This window comes from Tachysurus vachellii, chromosome 7 (genome assembly GCF_030014155.1).
Source record: "Tachysurus vachellii isolate PV-2020 chromosome 7, HZAU_Pvac_v1, whole genome shotgun sequence".
Lineage (NCBI taxonomy): Eukaryota > Metazoa > Chordata > Actinopteri > Siluriformes > Bagridae > Tachysurus > Tachysurus vachellii.
In genome coordinates this window covers 4,857,661-4,875,686 of record NC_083466.1, presented here as the reverse complement: position 1 = coordinate 4,875,686, position 18,026 = coordinate 4,857,661, and the positions used below count along the sequence as shown (strand labels likewise).

The 18,026-nt window shown below is 37.8% G+C and overlaps 1 non-coding gene and 2 pseudogenes across 1 annotated transcript; 1 reads left to right on the top strand and 2 right to left on the bottom strand.

Moving 5' to 3' along the window:
• Window positions 1-721: 721 nt before the first annotated feature.
• On the bottom strand, window positions 722-2,820 carry LOC132848102 (sterile alpha motif domain-containing protein 9-like; annotated as a pseudogene).
• Window positions 2,821-2,939: 119 nt separating this feature from the next.
• Window positions 2,940-4,629, bottom strand: LOC132848100 (sterile alpha motif domain-containing protein 9-like; annotated as a pseudogene).
• A 10,503-nt stretch (window positions 4,630-15,132) lies between these two features.
• On the top strand, window positions 15,133-15,214 carry trnal-uag (transfer RNA leucine (anticodon UAG)). Its single transcript has one exon. It is a non-coding gene; the product is annotated as a tRNA-Leu (tRNA).
• The last annotated feature ends 2,812 nt before the right edge of the window (window positions 15,215-18,026 follow it).

The window sequence follows — 18,026 nt, the reverse complement described above, 5'->3', positions numbered from 1 at the left end:
CCATCTGCTATTTTGTCAGGGCAGTAAGAAGACTTTTTTTTTAAGAGATACTTTTGCCGATTTTCTAATAGGTATGTCACATGCAACAGGTCCCCTGAATGTGAAGCCTAGATAGAAGGTGACGTTTTTATTTCCAGGCACTGAACTTTCATTACGTGGATGAATGGAAATCCTTTCCGTTTTAGGGCCCTCAAGATATACACTTCCATCTTCTGTCTAGCTGTTTACACGCTTAAGCTCTTGCACAATTTCTGGTGTTTTCCACATTTCCCCTTCAATCCATTTTTGACGCTTTTATGAAACAGAGGAAAATTGTTTGATTGTTTCAATTTTATACTTGTGGACAAATTTCTCATAGCCAGATCCTTATCCCAGGTAGAAGTGGGTGTAAATCCGCCTCCGTCTGACAGGTATATCCTTCATTTTGTTCTTGTAGTTTTGTTGAAGCTTTATGACTGCAGTACAAATTGTTTTATATTTGTCCTCTTTTTCTTGGTCACTGTCAAATGTTTCTGGACAAAAAAGGAGTGTGCACAGAAGCAGAGCATTCGATGGGAATTTTGATTTCTCTTGAACAAATGAATGGCTGAGCTTCTGCTCATCTTTGAGGACAGCCAGCTTAGGTGAGAGATTGCACTTAAGGCAAAATGTGATGCTGTGTAGTTGGCACGATCCACATGATCCATTTTAGCACCCTTTTTATACAGTGAAATTATTTTCTCTAAAGTTTGGACATTATTTTTCTGAGTGAGACCTCACAGAAGAACGTGTCATAAACAGAGGACATGGCAACCAGCCAGTGTTTGGGGCGAAGTATTGTCAACTCTGAGGGCTTAGAGGTTTCGTCCTCATCTGTATATAGGTTTGTTTGGAAATAACTCAGTTCTTCTGATATCCACTCCAAAGCGTTTTTCATTATGAGCTTAAGGTTTTGGAGTTTGTAGTGAAAGGGTTCCCATGGTCCTTTAACCTCCTTAGGAATGTGGTGCGCACACAGGTACTTCTGTAATTGACCATCGTGTTTACTCGAGAACATATCAACTGAAGAAATTAGCTCTAACAATCTACACCCCACTTCTATAACTCCAAAGAATCCTGACTTGTTCATGGTCTCAGTTTCTTTAACAGCTACCCTCTGACATATTTCGAAACAGTCAATGGATTTAACTGCTGTTTCAATGGCATCTGCTGTGCACTCTGGTGTTTTCTGGTGAGTCATTTCCAATTCACTGCTTTTTGTTTTGAACACAATCTTTTGTACACCTGATTTTTGGTGTCAAGAATGTAGGAGTTATTAGGCATGTGAATGTAGGAGACCTAGGCATGTGGTAGCCTAGTGGTTAAGGTGTTGGGCTAACAATCAGAAGGTTGTGAGTTCGATCCCAGGTCCACCACGCTGCCACTGTTGGGCCCCTGAGCAAGGACCTTAACCCTCAATTGCTCAGCTGTATAAAAAAATTAGATAATGTAAGTCACTCTGGATAAGGGTGTCTGCCAAATGATGTAAATGTTATTAGGCATTTTATTTGCTACAGTTTCTGCCCACTGTTCTGCCTCATCAAATTGTTCGACGAGCTAGTTGTTGAGCAAAAAAATGCATCCATTTTAAACCTTTTGTAGGCTTCATGCAGAAGCTTAGTAAAATTTTCTGCCTTTACATTTTGTCTTACATGCTCAATGAGGGGTGAGAAAAAGGTGTCTGATTTATCACCTCTGCAGATTTTGTAGCACCTTATGAAGAGCTCACAAAGAAACTTCCTATACTCTACACATCCAAATCTGTAAATAAAGAGCACATCTTTGCTGAGAAGCTCAAGTGCAAGATCACTTTGTTGTTTGTCTCCCAAAAGCTGATGGAGAATTTTCTTTGCTACCAATTGGTGGATGATTTTGATAGAGTTAATGTGGGTTGTTTCAGCTCTCAAATGTATGAAGACCAATTTAACCTGCTCACTCAGAGATTGCTCAAATATGTGTTGTCGAAATCTTCCCCCATGCAGAGAGAGCTGGATATGAAGGTAGCGTTCACAATGTGACTGAGAAATGAAAGAGTTCTCCACGTAGGTGTTGAGCTACATACTGTATCAACATATGCATGATTAATATCCTGTAATACATGCTGTACAAATTGATTCACATATTCACATTCAAATTCATTACACATTAAGACAAATGTCAGAATGTACTCTGTCTTGACCTGTTCCTTAAGCACATCTTGTTTTTTTGCAAATTATTTTTTTTTCCTTTTGTGAAAGCTTGTCACAGAGACACTCAGTAAAGGCGACACTTTAGACAATTTTCTCTGAATCGGGGGATTGTTTACAACGAAGGAGAATGAAGCATGGCATTCCATGGGCAATTTTGTTTGTGTTAATAGCTGTTTCTAATTCATGTTTTAACTCTTCTAAATACTCATTATCACAATCTTCAACAAGAAAGAGAACAGAGAGACATTCCTGTGGATCTTTTTCTTCATACTCCCGGAGCATCAGAGCATGTATTAAAACTGTGCTAACAGAGTTTGATGGTTTCACAACTGCACACCTCAGCTCCTCTCTGTGGTTCCACAGAACCTGTCTTGCCACTGTACTCCCTCCACTGCCAGCATGATGGAATATGTTGATGCATTTGACAGGCAGTTGATCTGAACTCCATTTAATAGAGTTCTTCAGAATTTTGCTCATATCTCACCTTATTTAACATTCCTTTTGCCTCTTCTGAGGGGCTGCAAGTATGAATTAGACATTTACCATGGCTCCAGGTCGAAGTTATTGCCGTATTTGTGATACCAAGCTATACTTTAAACTGCGCTAGCCAGGGCATGTGCACCTCTCAAACATAAACAGAAGCGCGTAGCTTAAGACCGGAAGTCAACCATTGCAATACAATTTTTTTTTAAATAAGAGACAATCACCTTTCTTGTAACAATATACTTATGGTTATTTACACATTGTTTCCTCATCACGTGGCTGAAGAAAGCAGTTTGCTTTGGCAAACACAAGTAAGAGCTTTTTTGCATGAGTTCTGGGGCTTTGGATTTGCTTGACAGTTGTGTTGAGTTGACTCCTTTTCAAACCTACTACATTTGATCGGTTTACAGTTTTATTGTCACAGAATGCAAGAGCAAATTCTTCCCAGTTCTGAAAGTTCCCTTCTGATTCGGAGATGCATATAATATCTTCATGACCTTGCATGTCAGTGAAAAACTCTTGGAATGTTTTCATTATAGTTTTCTCAACAGGGGATGTGAGAAGGAAGATCACAAGGTAGATCTATGGGGTAAGATATCCTTGCATATCAATGATACACAATCTTTTAGGAAAGTCCTCCTTTTTTACACCATGTACAGTAATTTCATCACAAGGAGTCTCATTCCCACAGAAATCATTTTGTCCATTACAAAATATCCAACTTGTTTGATCAAACAAATGTAGATGACTCACATTCTTTGATGTTCTTGTCACTTGGAACTTTGTAGTTTTGCATGAAGTGAAGGTTCACTTTATGGTGTTTATCATATTCATGGCATAATCCAGAAACAATGTATTCTGGGTCAAATTCAAACACGCAGAATAAGTTCATGTTCCACAAAAAAATGTGCTGAAGATCTCGCTCTGAAAACTTGTTGTAACAAGTATGTGTAACCCTTTCACCACCAGGCTTGTTATAATAAGGAAGTAACTATTTGATATAGAACCCCTTAAATTTCCTGTTAACTCTATGGCAAAAGAGACATTCCAATTCTCACATTCTCAAAAGCTTCCTTAGCTAAGACACAGTTTAAATCACTCTCTCACAGCACGGGTTGTCCAGGACCTTCTCTGCGGTCCACTGGAGCAAGTAACAGTTTTCAAAGCTTGCTGAAACGCGTCTCTAATCACTTGTTTTAACTATTTTTTCAGACACACGCCATCTGCGGCCATCGGCATCACATGTGCAGTCCTTCACGCTTTATTGATTGTTTTCTCTCTCTCTCTTTTTCACTTCCGGTCTTACGTAGTACACTTGGAGCATCATGGGATAACAACAAATAAATTACACCTGGGTTTTTTCATCTAATAATTGAACTACGAATTCCTGCAACTATTTATAATGTAACAAACACACCAATACAGTGAAATAATATACATTCCCATCTGTTATTAGCATGATGAGTTTTCTTTCAAGATCTTAACAGTTCTGGACATGTGACACTATGTGATTTCTCGGCTGCCTCTCTTTGTGCATCTCTGCTACCAACTTCTTGGTAAAATGTATGAATATCATTAGCTGGTTTTGTTTCAGCACCAACTCTGCAATATATTGTTTCTTTTTCAGGAACAGTTTTATTGGAGTCCTCTTTGAATTTTTGTAAGTAGGCAGAGAACACAATGCCTCTCATTAAGCTTACTGATGGTTTTACATCAAATTTAACCACATAGTGTTCTTCTTTACTGTTTGGTTCAATTACCAGTATGAACACAGGTGGTCTTATACATTGCCGTACTATCTCGCTTTTAAAACACTTTTCAGTGTAATTCAATGCATCAGTATACATGTCTTTTTCCCTAATGGGAATGCCAATAATTTCACCGTGTACATGGCCAGAACCATCTCTGCTGTCCATAACCCCGAAGTGTAGCGTGCCATTCGATCTCATGTTCATGCATCCTGTGGCAAATTTAAGAACTTCATATGCCAGCTTTGCTTGAAGTCATGTGCAATATTAGATATTGGCTGAAATTGAATGATCTTTTGATCATTTTTACAATAAAAAGATTTCTCCCCTCATGGTAAGTGCACTAAAGACGAGGCTCATCTCAATCCTCATAGCAGAACTCCACAATGCCAGTGGACTCATGAGCCTCTCTGTTCTGACTGGAGTAATTACACTGCAGATGAAGAGCATTTTATTGTCTAAGTCTAGTGTAGAAGAATTTTATTCATCGTGATATGTAGAAACAACATCAGAAACGGAATTAGCTAGGTGTCTGTGTGTGCGCACAGAAATGTGGGTGATCTGGTCGACATGTACAGTATGGTATATTGTAGCTTAGTATGTCCAATGTATGTGCATCAGAATGTAACCATATATGGTAACGTATCCTAGACATAGGAAAAGTGGTCCCACAGATTGTATAGTCAGTGAGCCGTAGATATGAAACAGATGTTGGGAAGAGGTGTAGGAACCTATATATTGACTGCGATGAGTTAGATCGGGAGTCGCTCTGCAGACCGGCTCAGGCTGTTATTGCATGATAATAAAAGCCTTATTCTTCTGGCAACAAAACCCAAGTCTTTGTGTGATTCCTCCAACATTTGGTGACCCCGACATGAAAGGAAAGGGGCAAGGGCATGGCTGATCACCGTGGGGTTTTCTTGGTGGGCAGCACAAACAGGTGGCCACCTACTAAGGTAAGCAGCTTTTGCTTAAATACTTAGTTTGTGTTGTTTGCTGAGGTTGGTCCATGGTGGTAAGGACACTTAAGAAAGACCCCTCCGGTGAAAGAGAACATCGCAAGGGTTTTGTTTCCAGAGATCATACATTCATGCACTAGACTGCTGTGCTGTTAAGTGGGCCTTGATGGATAGCAGTACAATAAAGGTAGCTAGTAGATGAACATTGCATGGTCTGTATTTGCTGCTAAGAGGGCCTTGATGGAAAACAGACAAGTATGAGTGAGCGCCTATGAGCATCTACTGTGCTGTTAAGAGGGCCTTGATGGATAGCAGTACATGAAAGGTAGATGATCATTGTATTGGTCTGTATTTGTTGGTAAGAAGGCCTTGATGGATATCAACAACACTAAAGCAGACAAATACAATTGCTTAACCCAGGGTTATTCCATACAAATTCAAAGAGTGGGAAGTTAAATCAGGATTTGAAGCAATATTTATCTGGATTACACCAAATAAAATAGTGATTGGATCAATCATATTTACTATAATCAACAAAGGTTGATTAATTATACAGATGACGCTTTAACTGCACAAGGTGAAGAGTTAGATGCAACAAGTTCAATGACATGGCAAAATAGACAGGCTTTTGAATGGTTATTAGCTGATAAAGGAGGGGTATGTGTATTGTTTGGGGACCAGTGCTGTACTTATATCCCTAATAATACAGCTCCTGATGGTGCATTTACTAAAGCTATGCATAAGTTGAAAGACTTAAGACTGGAAACCACAATACATGCTGGGAGAGAAAAGAAAATATGGGGCCGGTTAGATCTGAGTTTGGGAAACTGGGGAGCATGGTTCACTAAATTATAAATGTTTTGGGGAATTTCAATAGTAATGGGAGGACTGTTGTTCTGTTGTGTGATTCCTATATTAAAGTCACTAGTCATAATAAAGTCAAAGTTCAACAAATGGAATTATTAAGATGGCAGGACAAGGAAACACTCTTGGAGACATTTGTTTGCATGACTGCATGACTACAACCCTCGGAAGAGGAATCAAGCACCTCTGATGAGGACGAAGGAGAGGATTATGGATGAGCCATGCCTTGGGTGAAAGTACTAGCCTGACCTCTCCCCAAAAGGCGGCCCTCTACGATGCGCAAAGTATCTGGGTCGAAGACAGTTATACTGCAAGGACATTCAATTTGATGCTGATTTCTGTTTTATGTTGTATTATGCATGTTCCAATTTCTGTTTAATGTGAGTTGCATAGCAAAAACAATTATAGGGAAGTGCTAATGAGATACCACTGTGTAGTGAATAGTATAATATCTTTTAAACGCTATGGATGACGAGTCTTTTACTCCTTCCTTGTCTCGTGTGGAAGGAGAGGTTTGGCTGACTCTCCACTAGAGTGCGGATGCATAGTGAAGTTATTGATAAACATTCAGTGATTTAATTTAATCACTAGATAGTGTAAAAAGACTGAAGTATGGATCTGCACTCTAGGTAAGAATAATTGAAATGGGACTTAAAAGTCCCACAGGGGGGAATGTAGAAGAATTTTATTCATTGTGATATGTAGAAACAATATCAGAATGGAAATTGGCTAGGTGACTGCACGCACAGGAATGTGGGTGATATGGTCGACATGTATGGTATATTGTAGCTTAGTGTGTCCAATGTATGTGCATCGGAATGTAACCATATATGGTAACGTATCCTAAACCTAGGAAGAGTGGTCCCACAGATTGTATAGTCAGGGGGGCCGTAGATATGAAACAGATGTTGGGATGACGTGTAGGAATGTATTGGCAACCTACATTCCTGAATGGTATATTGACTGACTGTTATTGCATGATAATAAAAGCCTTATTCCTCTGGCAACAAAACCTTTGTCCAACATAGGCACTATCTTCACTAGCACATTAGACACAGATTAAAGTTTAGAGACAAATCACCTGCACCAATAGTCATATTCACACCCTCAAGAGAGCAACCCGTAACTCGTACTGTAACTAAATTAGAGGTTTTTAGAATTGCGTATAGGGACAGTTATATACATGTCCAGCTATAGACATGAGAGCATCTCGTGACCCAATCTCACTAAGCGTTAGATAAAATTATTACTACAGCTAAATCAACAACTTGTTCACTAGATCCCATTCCAACTAAATTACTGAAAGAAGTGTTACATAAAGCTGGTGAGCCTCTTCTAAATATTATTATAATTAAATATTATAATATTATTAAAATATTATTATCTTCCAAGTTTTCTTGATATACAGTACATGCTTCCCTTAGGGAACATTATTAGAAGGCATGGGATTAGTTTGACTGTAATAGCAACTTGTCTTTTGAAAATCATATCGCCCATACAAAAATGATTTCTTTCTACGGTCTTCTTCCACCTTAGAAATATCGGCAAGCTAAGATACATCCTATCCTTATCTGATGCTGAGAAGCTAGTTCATGCATTCATGACCTCTAGACTGAACTATTGTAATGCATTACTAGGTGGTTGTCCTGCTTCTTTATTAAATGGCTACAGTTAGTCCAAAATGCTGCTGCCAGAGTTCTTACCAGGACAAGAAAATATGATTATATAACCCCAATTTTATCATCTTTACACTGGCTACCTGATATGTTTAGAATTGCTTACAAACAGCTGCTACTTAAGTACAAATCTCTTAATGGTTTAGCTCGCGTGTATCTAACTAGTCTTCTAACACATTACAATCCTTCGTGCTCTCTGAGATCACAAAACGCAGGACTTCTGGTAGTTCCCAGAATATCTAAGTCTACTAAAGGCAGTAGAGCATTTTCGTATTTAGCTCCAAAACTTTGGAATAGTCTTTCTAATAGTGTTTGGGGCTCAGACACACTTTCCCAGTTTAAATGTAGATTAAAAACGTATCTCTTTAGTCAGGCATACACAAAATACTTTCCAAAATCTTGTGCTCTAATACATCTGACCAAATTCACATTATCTAATGCTGGCAAATATTATGAACAGCAGCTACGTTAATTCCTCTCCACTGCTTCTCTCTTTATACCCATCCCGAGGCATCCAGAAATTGTACCAGCTCCGATCGTCTTCCGTGCCATGAAGATTTTGGAGCTCCTCTGAGATGAGGCTGACTCTGTGAGGATCCTGAGACATCTAAAGATTTACCAGCTCCAGTTCGACTCTGCTATACTAAAGAGGAGATGCCAACTCCATGTGGTCTTTGAGGACAACAATCTCCTCATCAATACAACATTTTTCGGACTGTATATTTATAATCACACCCTCCTGTGTCACCCATATGAGGATGGGTTTCCCTTTGAGTCTGGTTCCTCTCAAGGTTTCTTCCTTAAATAGCATACCTAGGGACACTTTAATGACAGAAATACACAACTAGGGACAAATGAAGGTGAGAATAACATACCTGGGGACACACTAGGCACACTCTAAGGTTAGAATTACATACTTAAGGACACTCTAATGTCAAAATAATATACCTAGTGACACTCTATGCACAATCAGAATTACATACCTAAGGACACTCTAAGGTAAGAACTACATACCTGGGGACACTATATGTTCACCCTAAGGTCAGAATAACATAATTAGAAACACTGTAGGGTCAAAATAACATACCTAGGGACAATATAAGATCAGAATAACGTACCTAGGGACACTCTAAGGTCAGAATAACAAAACATACCTGGGGACACACTAGGCTCACTCTAAGGTCAGAATAACATACCTAAGGACATCCTAAAGTCAGAATTACATACCCAGGGACACTCGAATTTTAGAATAACATACCTTCAGACAATATAAGGTCAGAATTACATACCTAGGGATACTCTAGGGAAGAGGTATTCAACTAAAATTTAAAGAGGTCCAGTAAGAGAAAATTTCTTGAAACAAAGGTCCAGAAGATCATAATGTCTAACTAGTTAGTGTGATATATATTTAAGTAACCTAGTAGTTGTGTCAACATCTGCAAGTCATCAATACCTGACTGTCAAATCAAATAAATTCAGTACAAGTCAAAAACATTTTGACAATATTTATTGTCAGGTAACATAGAACTGAACATATGTATGATTGTAGATATGTATAAAGTTCTCTTATTAAATAAATAAAGTAGGGCTACATTTCAAAATAAGAGAAAATAAAAATTGTGTATATTTAAATAAAGTGCTTAACTTTCCCTTTTATATCTCAGTGACAGAACTGAGCTCTAGCTTGGCTTGGCAGGATGTTAAACCTGGGCTTGAATGGAGTCAGGGCCGTTCTCATACACATGTGGAGGTGCTCATTAGTGACCCTGGAACCATATTTAGTTTGGATTATGTTCATTGTAGAGAAAGGTGCCTCGCAGTTGTATTAGCCAAACATGGTCAGGATGGCTCAGACCTGGGAAAGCTGTCTCAGGGACACTGTCTTCAGATTAGAGTGGATATGTTGGTTCAAAACCTTTATGTTTTGTCTCATAATGGCATTTCACATTGCCACTTTTAATATGAGACACACTGGTTTAGTGTGAAGTGTGAACAGAAATCAGTCTCCGTCTCACTCGTCTGTTTCTCTCCCTTTCTCCGTCTCACTCGTCTGTTTTTCTCCCTTTCTCCGTCTCACTCGTCTGTTTTTCTCCCTTTCTCTGTCTCACTCATCTGTTTTTCTCCCTTTCTCCGTCTCACTCGTCTGTTTTTCTCCCATTCTCTGTCTCACTCGTCTGTTTTTCTCCCTTTGTCCATCTCACTCGTCTGTTTCTCTCCCTTTCTCCGTCTCACTCATCTGTTTCTCTCCCTTTCTCCGTCTCACTCGTCTGTTTCTCTCCCTTTGTTTTCTACATGTATCGCTATCTTTCTTTCATGTGTAACTTTACTCTAATTCTCTCTCATCTGTCTTGCACTGTTGAGTCGCAGTGTTTACTTCAGGAAGGCACAGACTTGATTGGTCTGTGCGTTTCCATTACCTTTACCGTAAAGACTGCAAAAGGTGCACTGGTTAAAATAGAAGCGCTTCGTCAAGTTTTAAATCATAACCTTTTGTTTTGGCTGTAGGTCCGGGTCCGGATTGGACAGCTTCTGGGTCCGGACCTGGACCGCGGTCCGCCTGTTAGTGACCTATGCTCTAGGGTCACTCTAAGGTCAGAATAACATAATTAGGGACAGTGTAGGGACACTCTAAAGTCAGAATAAAATACCTCGGCCACCCTAAGGTCAGAATTACATAGGGACACACGAATGTCAAAATAACATGGTCAGAATAACATACCTAGGGACACTCTATATGCAGTCTATGATCAGAATAACATACCTAGGGAGACTCTGAGGTCAAAATTACATACCTTGGGACACTCTTAACGTCAAAATAACATTCCTAAGGACATCCTAAAGTCAGAATTACATACATAGGGACACACAATTTGTCAATATAACATACCAGGGGACACACTAGGGTCACATTAAGTTCAGAATAACATACCTGGGGACACATTAGATGCACTCTAAGGTCAGAATTACATACCCATGGACACTCTAAGGTCAGAATAACATTCTTGGGGACACATTAGGCACACTATAAGGTCATTATTGCATACCTAGGGACTCTCTAAGGTCAGAATAACATACCTGGGGACACATTAGACACACTCTTAAGGTCAGAATTACATACCCAGGGTCAGAAGGTTAGAATTGCATACCTAGGGACTCTCTAAGGTCAGAATAACATACCTAGGGAGACTCTAAGGTCAGCATTACATACCAAGGGACTCTCTAAGCTCTATTGCCACAAGGTGTTACGTTGGCCTTAGAGTCTACATATCTAGGGACACTCTAATGTCAAAATAACATAAATGGGGACACTATATGTTCACTCTAAGGTCATAATAACATACCTGGTGTCACTCTAGACAAACTTTAAGGTCATGATAAAATACCTAGAGACACTCCTTGATGGTGAAGGGCCCCATACAGGTGAAAGGCCCCACATAGGAGTAGTGTTAATTTCGTCACCTATTTTTAATTTAGTCTTAGTCTTAGTCTTGTGCCAAATGTCCTTGTTAGTTTTAGTCATATTTAGTCATTCACATATCTTTTTTTGTTAGTCAAGTTTTAGTCGACTAAAAGTCTCGTCATTTTAGTCTAGTTTTAGTCAAAAGAAAACTCAAGGTATCTTAGTCAAGTTTTAGTCGACTAAAAGTCTTTTAATTTTAGTCTAGTTTTAGTCAAAAAATTGTAGCTTGACCACATCTGGAATCTATTGTAAGAATAAATACAACGAGGCCTCATTAAATGCAATAATATCAGGAACACAAGTGTTATAGTGGAAATAAATAACTTAATGAAAAGAAGAACTAACTGACTTTAGACAAATTTATATCTTATGGATGATTAGCAAGTATGCTCAAGGATAAGCCAAATGATGAAACAAATCGATTTTCCCCAAACCACCTAACTCTACAAAACGATATTCCTGATCATATCCCTTTTACTTTTTACTAAAACACTTGTTACTTTACTGAAAAAGGAAAAATTTCAATAACTCGCCGTTCCACGGGTCATAAAGTCCACTCGATCCAGGCTTTGGATCCACTTCACAAACGGAGAAGATTTTTTTAATGAAAATAAACATTTCAAAAATGTAAACACAAACATTCCAAGGTGTTCGCATCGTCAATGTCGTGTGACATCACGGAGACGTCACTAAGTCATACTGCATATGAAAAACATTTAAAAATTAAAAAAATAATTAAAATACTAAAATTCTAATTTATATTTAAAACACACACACACACACACACACACATATATATACGTATATGTGTATATATATATATATACGTATATATATACACATATACGTATATATATATATATATATATATATATATATATATATATATATATATATATATATATACATATATATATATATACACACACTCAATAATAACAATAAAGCTATGTTTAGTCTGTAACAACTAGAATTAACACCTCAAATATAAACTAATATATGCCTTAGAAACATTATTCTGTTTGGACAGTATTTATTTATTTATTTATTTATTTATTTATTTGGGAATTTATGGGAATTAATTAGTACAGATTTTTAAGACAGACATTTTGACAACACTGTTTTTTGACTATTAAAATGTTTTATGTTTTTGAATTGAGTATCTTGTGTTCATTTAAGCCTGAAGATAAAGAAAAAACAGAAATACTATTACAATTTAAAATGTATTAAATTATAACAGGTTATAAAAATTCAGCTTTGCATTACAGAAATACGTTATATTTTAAAGTAGATTAAATCAGAAAGCCATTGTAATGATATTTCACAACAATGTTTCATAATATTAATTGTCCTGTATTTTTTATCAATATTTTTGATAAATACTCACAAAGATGGACATTTTTTGATATTAGTTGTGTGCTGGATTCATGAAATTATCTGTGTTATGTTATGTGGAGTAATGTACAGTGCATTTCAGACTTAATAGCCCTGCAGTAGGTGAAGTGCTGTGTGCATGGGACTGATGCATGTGCAGGGTAGAAATTCAGCTGAAACTGTAGTAAATCTGGTTGTTTTAATCAAGATTATCTTGCAAGATTTTTTTTTCAACTACTTTTAATTTGCCTCTTATAGACTAACCTGCAATTTTGTTCATTGCCAGTTAATTCCAATGGAAAGTTTTTCCAGTCATGAAAATTCCTGGAATTTTGCAAGCCTACCGCCAACAAGAGGCTAAGGCTATGGAGCAGCAATGAACTTTGCAAAGCGTTATAGGGTCTTGGCAACTCAAAGGCTTTACAATGGTTCTGATTTCCATGCTTTCAAGGTATGTCTTAGGAAAAAAGCATTACCAGACCCAAAGAAACTCACATGATCACACTAACATGCACACCATTGCTAAAATAGCTCAGTTGGGTAAGTGTTAGACTGAAGCTCTTAAGGTCCCTGGTTTGATCCTGGCTTTTGGCAATTGGCTTGTTTAGAGACATTTGGTGTAAGGATATATCATCTAGGGAGTGCCAATGAACTATGCAAAGCCCTAGTGGCTTGAGATCTTGACAAAACTGTTTTTAAGCCCATTCAAGTATGGTGTTTCATTTGTTTGCCTTAGACTCTCTGCTTAAGTGCATACGGTTTAGAAAGCATGCATGGTACAGTTTTTGTACACAGGCCCCTGTTGACTCTGCACTTACATGCCGCTAGTGTGGCCAAGTGGTCTAAGGTTCTAGAGAAGGCTCTCGTCTCTTTGGGGGTGTGGGTTTAAATCCCACTGCTGTCAGGGTAACTGATTAAGATTTATACCTGTTCCATGACTCCACGCGAGAGTGGGGTGTGATAAGATAGCATTTGGTCTGCATCTTTTGGCCATATTTCCATGCTGTTAGGACACAGATGCTTGTTAGTTCACATGAGCTCCACCAGCAAGAGGCTAAGGCTAGGGAGTGCCAATGAACTTTGCAAAGCCCCTGTGGCTTTGGATCTTGGTGTTCTTGACAAGACCACTTTTAATCCCGTTTGGTAAATGAAGTGTGCTGGAGAGCTACATTTAAAGACACTATGCTTTTTATAGCGTATTTAGGAAGCTTTTTTACCTGAGGAGGTGGCTGAGAAGTTAAGGTGATGGTCAGGTAATCCATTTTCCTTTGCATGCGTTGGTTCCAATCTTACCCTCATTACTGACTTCTCTTAACCTCAACACCTTTGATTGTTGCACACTGAACGTGTTCTACCTGGTCCATGCTATAGTGGGGTGTGAAAATCTAGCTCTGGGTCTAGGTGTTTTGCAAGGGTGTGCTGAGTTAGACCCTGCATAAGCGCATTTGCTTTAGGAAGCATGCATGGTACAGGCTTGCATGCAGGTAGCGTGGTTGAGTGGTCTGAGATTCTGGATTAAGGCTACAATCTGCTGCCAGAGTAACTTTTCAAGACACTGATTAAGCATTTTAACTGTTCCCTGAGTCTGTGCTAGAGTGGGTGTGATAAGCTCACACTGGGTTTGCACCTTTTGCAACTTTGAGCCATATTTCTGTGCTGGTTTGACACAGATGCTTATTAGATCACATGAGCAAGTTCAATGCCAGAATGTTTTTATGGTAGTGTGGGAAAATAATTTTAAGTCATTGTTTTATTTCCTTTTAGTTCTAGCATATTTTGTGGATCATGTAGAAGCCAAATCAAGTTACAATGCTAGTTAAATTCAAACTTCACATTAGACTTGTGGTTCCTGTATCTCATAAATATCAAAGGAAAGGGACAAGGTAACTCAGGGTATCATCTGTCTCTTTGCACCATTTGTCCCATTGTTTAAGGTGGCAATGGGTTTCAAGGACTGAGTCAAGAAGGAATGGCAAGCATCAGAGGTGAACTCGTTTTTATGATAATGAAGGGGTCTGAGAAAGACTGTTATGTTAATGGGATTAAGCGTGGGTGAAATTCCCGGATCTGGTGTGGGGGCTGTTACATCCTTTCATGCTTTGATTGTCACCCGAGTGTTTTGTCTCTATCTGATTGGACTGCCCCCTAAAATGTGTATATTTACAATGTATTACAACTTTAAGTCAGACTTGATGACTGCAGCGCCCGTGCCAGTACGCTCTGACTTGCAGACTCGTTTCATCGTGTATCTACAATAAAGACTACTGCACAAGGATATCCAAGTCTCCTGGTCCTCTCTGGAAAAAGTTTACAACAGTAGACAGCAGAAGACTTCTCACTAACAATGTTCTTGTGTCCTCTGGTAGTGTGGCCGAGTGGTCTAAGGTGCTGGATTTAGGCTCCAGTCTCTCTGGAGGTGTGGGTTCAAATCCCACTGCTGTCATGAAAACCTTTTAAGGCATTTATTAAGCTTCATTGCATCCTTGCTCACACTACATTGTGAGACAGATGTTAATATTTATTTCTTTACTTAGTATTAATTTGTCCACAAAAACATTATTATTTTGTTTTGTATCATATTTTCGCCATTTTTGAAAAAGTTTTATATATCTCTTGCGTGGTGACGTCATTCCTGTTCAGCCCAAGCTGTGGAGAGGTAAGCAGTTAGCGGTGCTCTCTCAATATAGGCCTGTAAAAGTTTGATTAAGTTATTGATCAAACTTTTTTTATGCATTATGCATAGTTATTATGCATTAATATTATTGTTCACAGTGTTATAAATGTATTAGGAAGTGTTTTACAAATGGATGGATTGGATTCAATGGTTTTATTACCGAGTACAGCTGTTTGATATATGTGTGTGTGTGCGCCGACAGACTGAGGTGATTTTAACTAACTAAAATAATATTTTAAAATTTTACTTTAATTTGTGCAGGTGGAAAATCACACACAGACTATTTTCTTATCTGTCTGAAGCTATCCCTTATATTATTATTACTATTATTAAATAGTATTAATTAAACACAGTCATTAATATTTTAATACAGAGTTTTTGATGTTAAAAAAATATATACAATTTATTAAAATAATTGGATGTTTTCTTCTTTCTCCTCCTCCTCTTCTTCTTCTTGAGTGCAGGAAAATGATGAAAAAAGAAAAGTAGACATGCACTGATTATTATGTTGTTATATTTCTTTTATATATAATGATAATTACCAAATTTGAATTAATATTATAACAATATTATACTATTATTTCTCTGGTGTTAATAATTGTTATGATATTCCAATATTATAGTCATTATTCCATTCGGCAGATTTCTATTGAACGGATTGAAGAAATATCTGGTCTTGCCCTAGCAAGTGTTCTTAAGAGCTTTTCATCAAGCAGAAGAGAGCAAGAGAGATTTGTGTATGATGACTGAATAAGCAAGTTGTTGTTGTTGTCCTTCGGCTGCTCCATGTTCGGGGTCACCACAGCGGATCGTCCGATCCACATGTTTTGATTTGGCACAGGTTTTATGTCTGATGCCCTTCCTGACTCAACCCTCCAATTTTATCTGTGCTCGGGACTGGAACTGAGCGTTAACCGCTCATTGGCTGGCTTGGTTTTGGTGAGAGCACAAGATATGATTGAATAAGCAAGTGATATACATAAATGTGAGTATCTGTAAATAAGTCATTATTGGGTGTGGCTTTGTTTCCACACAAATAAAGCTAACTCATGTCAACTGCATGAATCAGACAAAGCACAATTTATATATTGCTAAACATCTAGACAATTTACTAAAACATAAAAAAGAAAAAAAAAGAAAAGAGAGAGAAACCCCCTCTATGTGTGTGTTTATGTATGTGTGTGTGTGGGTGCATGTGTGTGTGTGTGTGTGTGTGTGTTCTAGAAGGTTTGGCTCCGCAATCAAGTTGAGCGGGTCAAAGTTGTTCTTACCTTCAATAACCAACCTGGTTATATCTATTAAACAACACAACTGTCCACTTCAGACTAAACTGAAATGTCATTTCTCTGACAAACAAAAGCACCTGCTGTGTCAGAAACACTTGTCACACTTTAATGTTTCAGATCATCAAACAAATTTAAATATTAGTCAAAGATAACACAAGTAAACACAACATGCAGTTTTTAAATAAAAGTTCTGTTTTTAAATATAAATTTCATTTTATTATTTTAAATAATTTTTTAATTTTTAAATGTTTTTCATATGCAGTATGACTTAGTGACGGAGTGACGCTCACTGACGACTCCGTGACGTCACACGACACAGACACTGTGAACACTTTGTTTGTGTTTAAATTTTTTAAACGTTTATTTTCAAAAAAAAAAAAAAATACTTCTCCGGTTGTGAAGGTCACAAGATTGGATTATCCGATAAGATAGACTAATTAGCTACAATTGCTGCACTTTATTCCTACAGCGACTCCGCACCACCAGTGAATTTGTGGGAGAAGACGCGATGCTGCTCGATGCCGTGGATCCAGAGACCGGATTTACGACCCGTGGAACGGCGAGTTATTGAAATTTCTCCTTTTTCAGTAAAGTACCAAGTGTTTTATTAAGTACAAAGTGCGGGGATACGATCAGGAATATCGTTTATATAGTTAGGTGTTTTGGGGAAAAGCTATTTGTTCGGTATTTATTTGGCTAATCGTTTAGCATACATGCTAATTTTCCTAAAGATAACGGGCATAAACTTGTCTAAAGTCAATTAGTTCTTCTGAGGGGGAGCTTTAAGCCAAATAGCAGGTACAATTAGCACGTTTTACTAAACGTTTACTAAAATCAAGCCGAGTCATGTCCAGTGGTGTCAAAAGTATTCACATTCATTACTCAGGTAGAAGTATAGATACTAGGGTTTAAAAATACTTCTGTAGAAGTTGAAGTATCAACTCGAGCTTTTTACTCAAGTAAAAGTGTAAAAGTACTGGTTTCAAAACTACTTAAAGTATAAAAGTAAAAGTAATGCAAGGAAAAAATGGCATTAACAAAAGCTTAGGCTGTGCCACAGGGGCCTATTTTGCACTACCAAACCTCCTTAAAAAACATATTTCTAAAGGTCATAATGACTATAATGTTATATTAATATGATAATGTTGAAAAATTTGGGATGCACTAGGCTACCTGTTTCAGCCGCATACTGTATATGCCCATGTATATGCCCATATGCCCATATATGAAAAAGAACGCATTTTAGTACAATGCAAATACATTAAAGAGCCATATATGTGTACTACTGAGCTGTG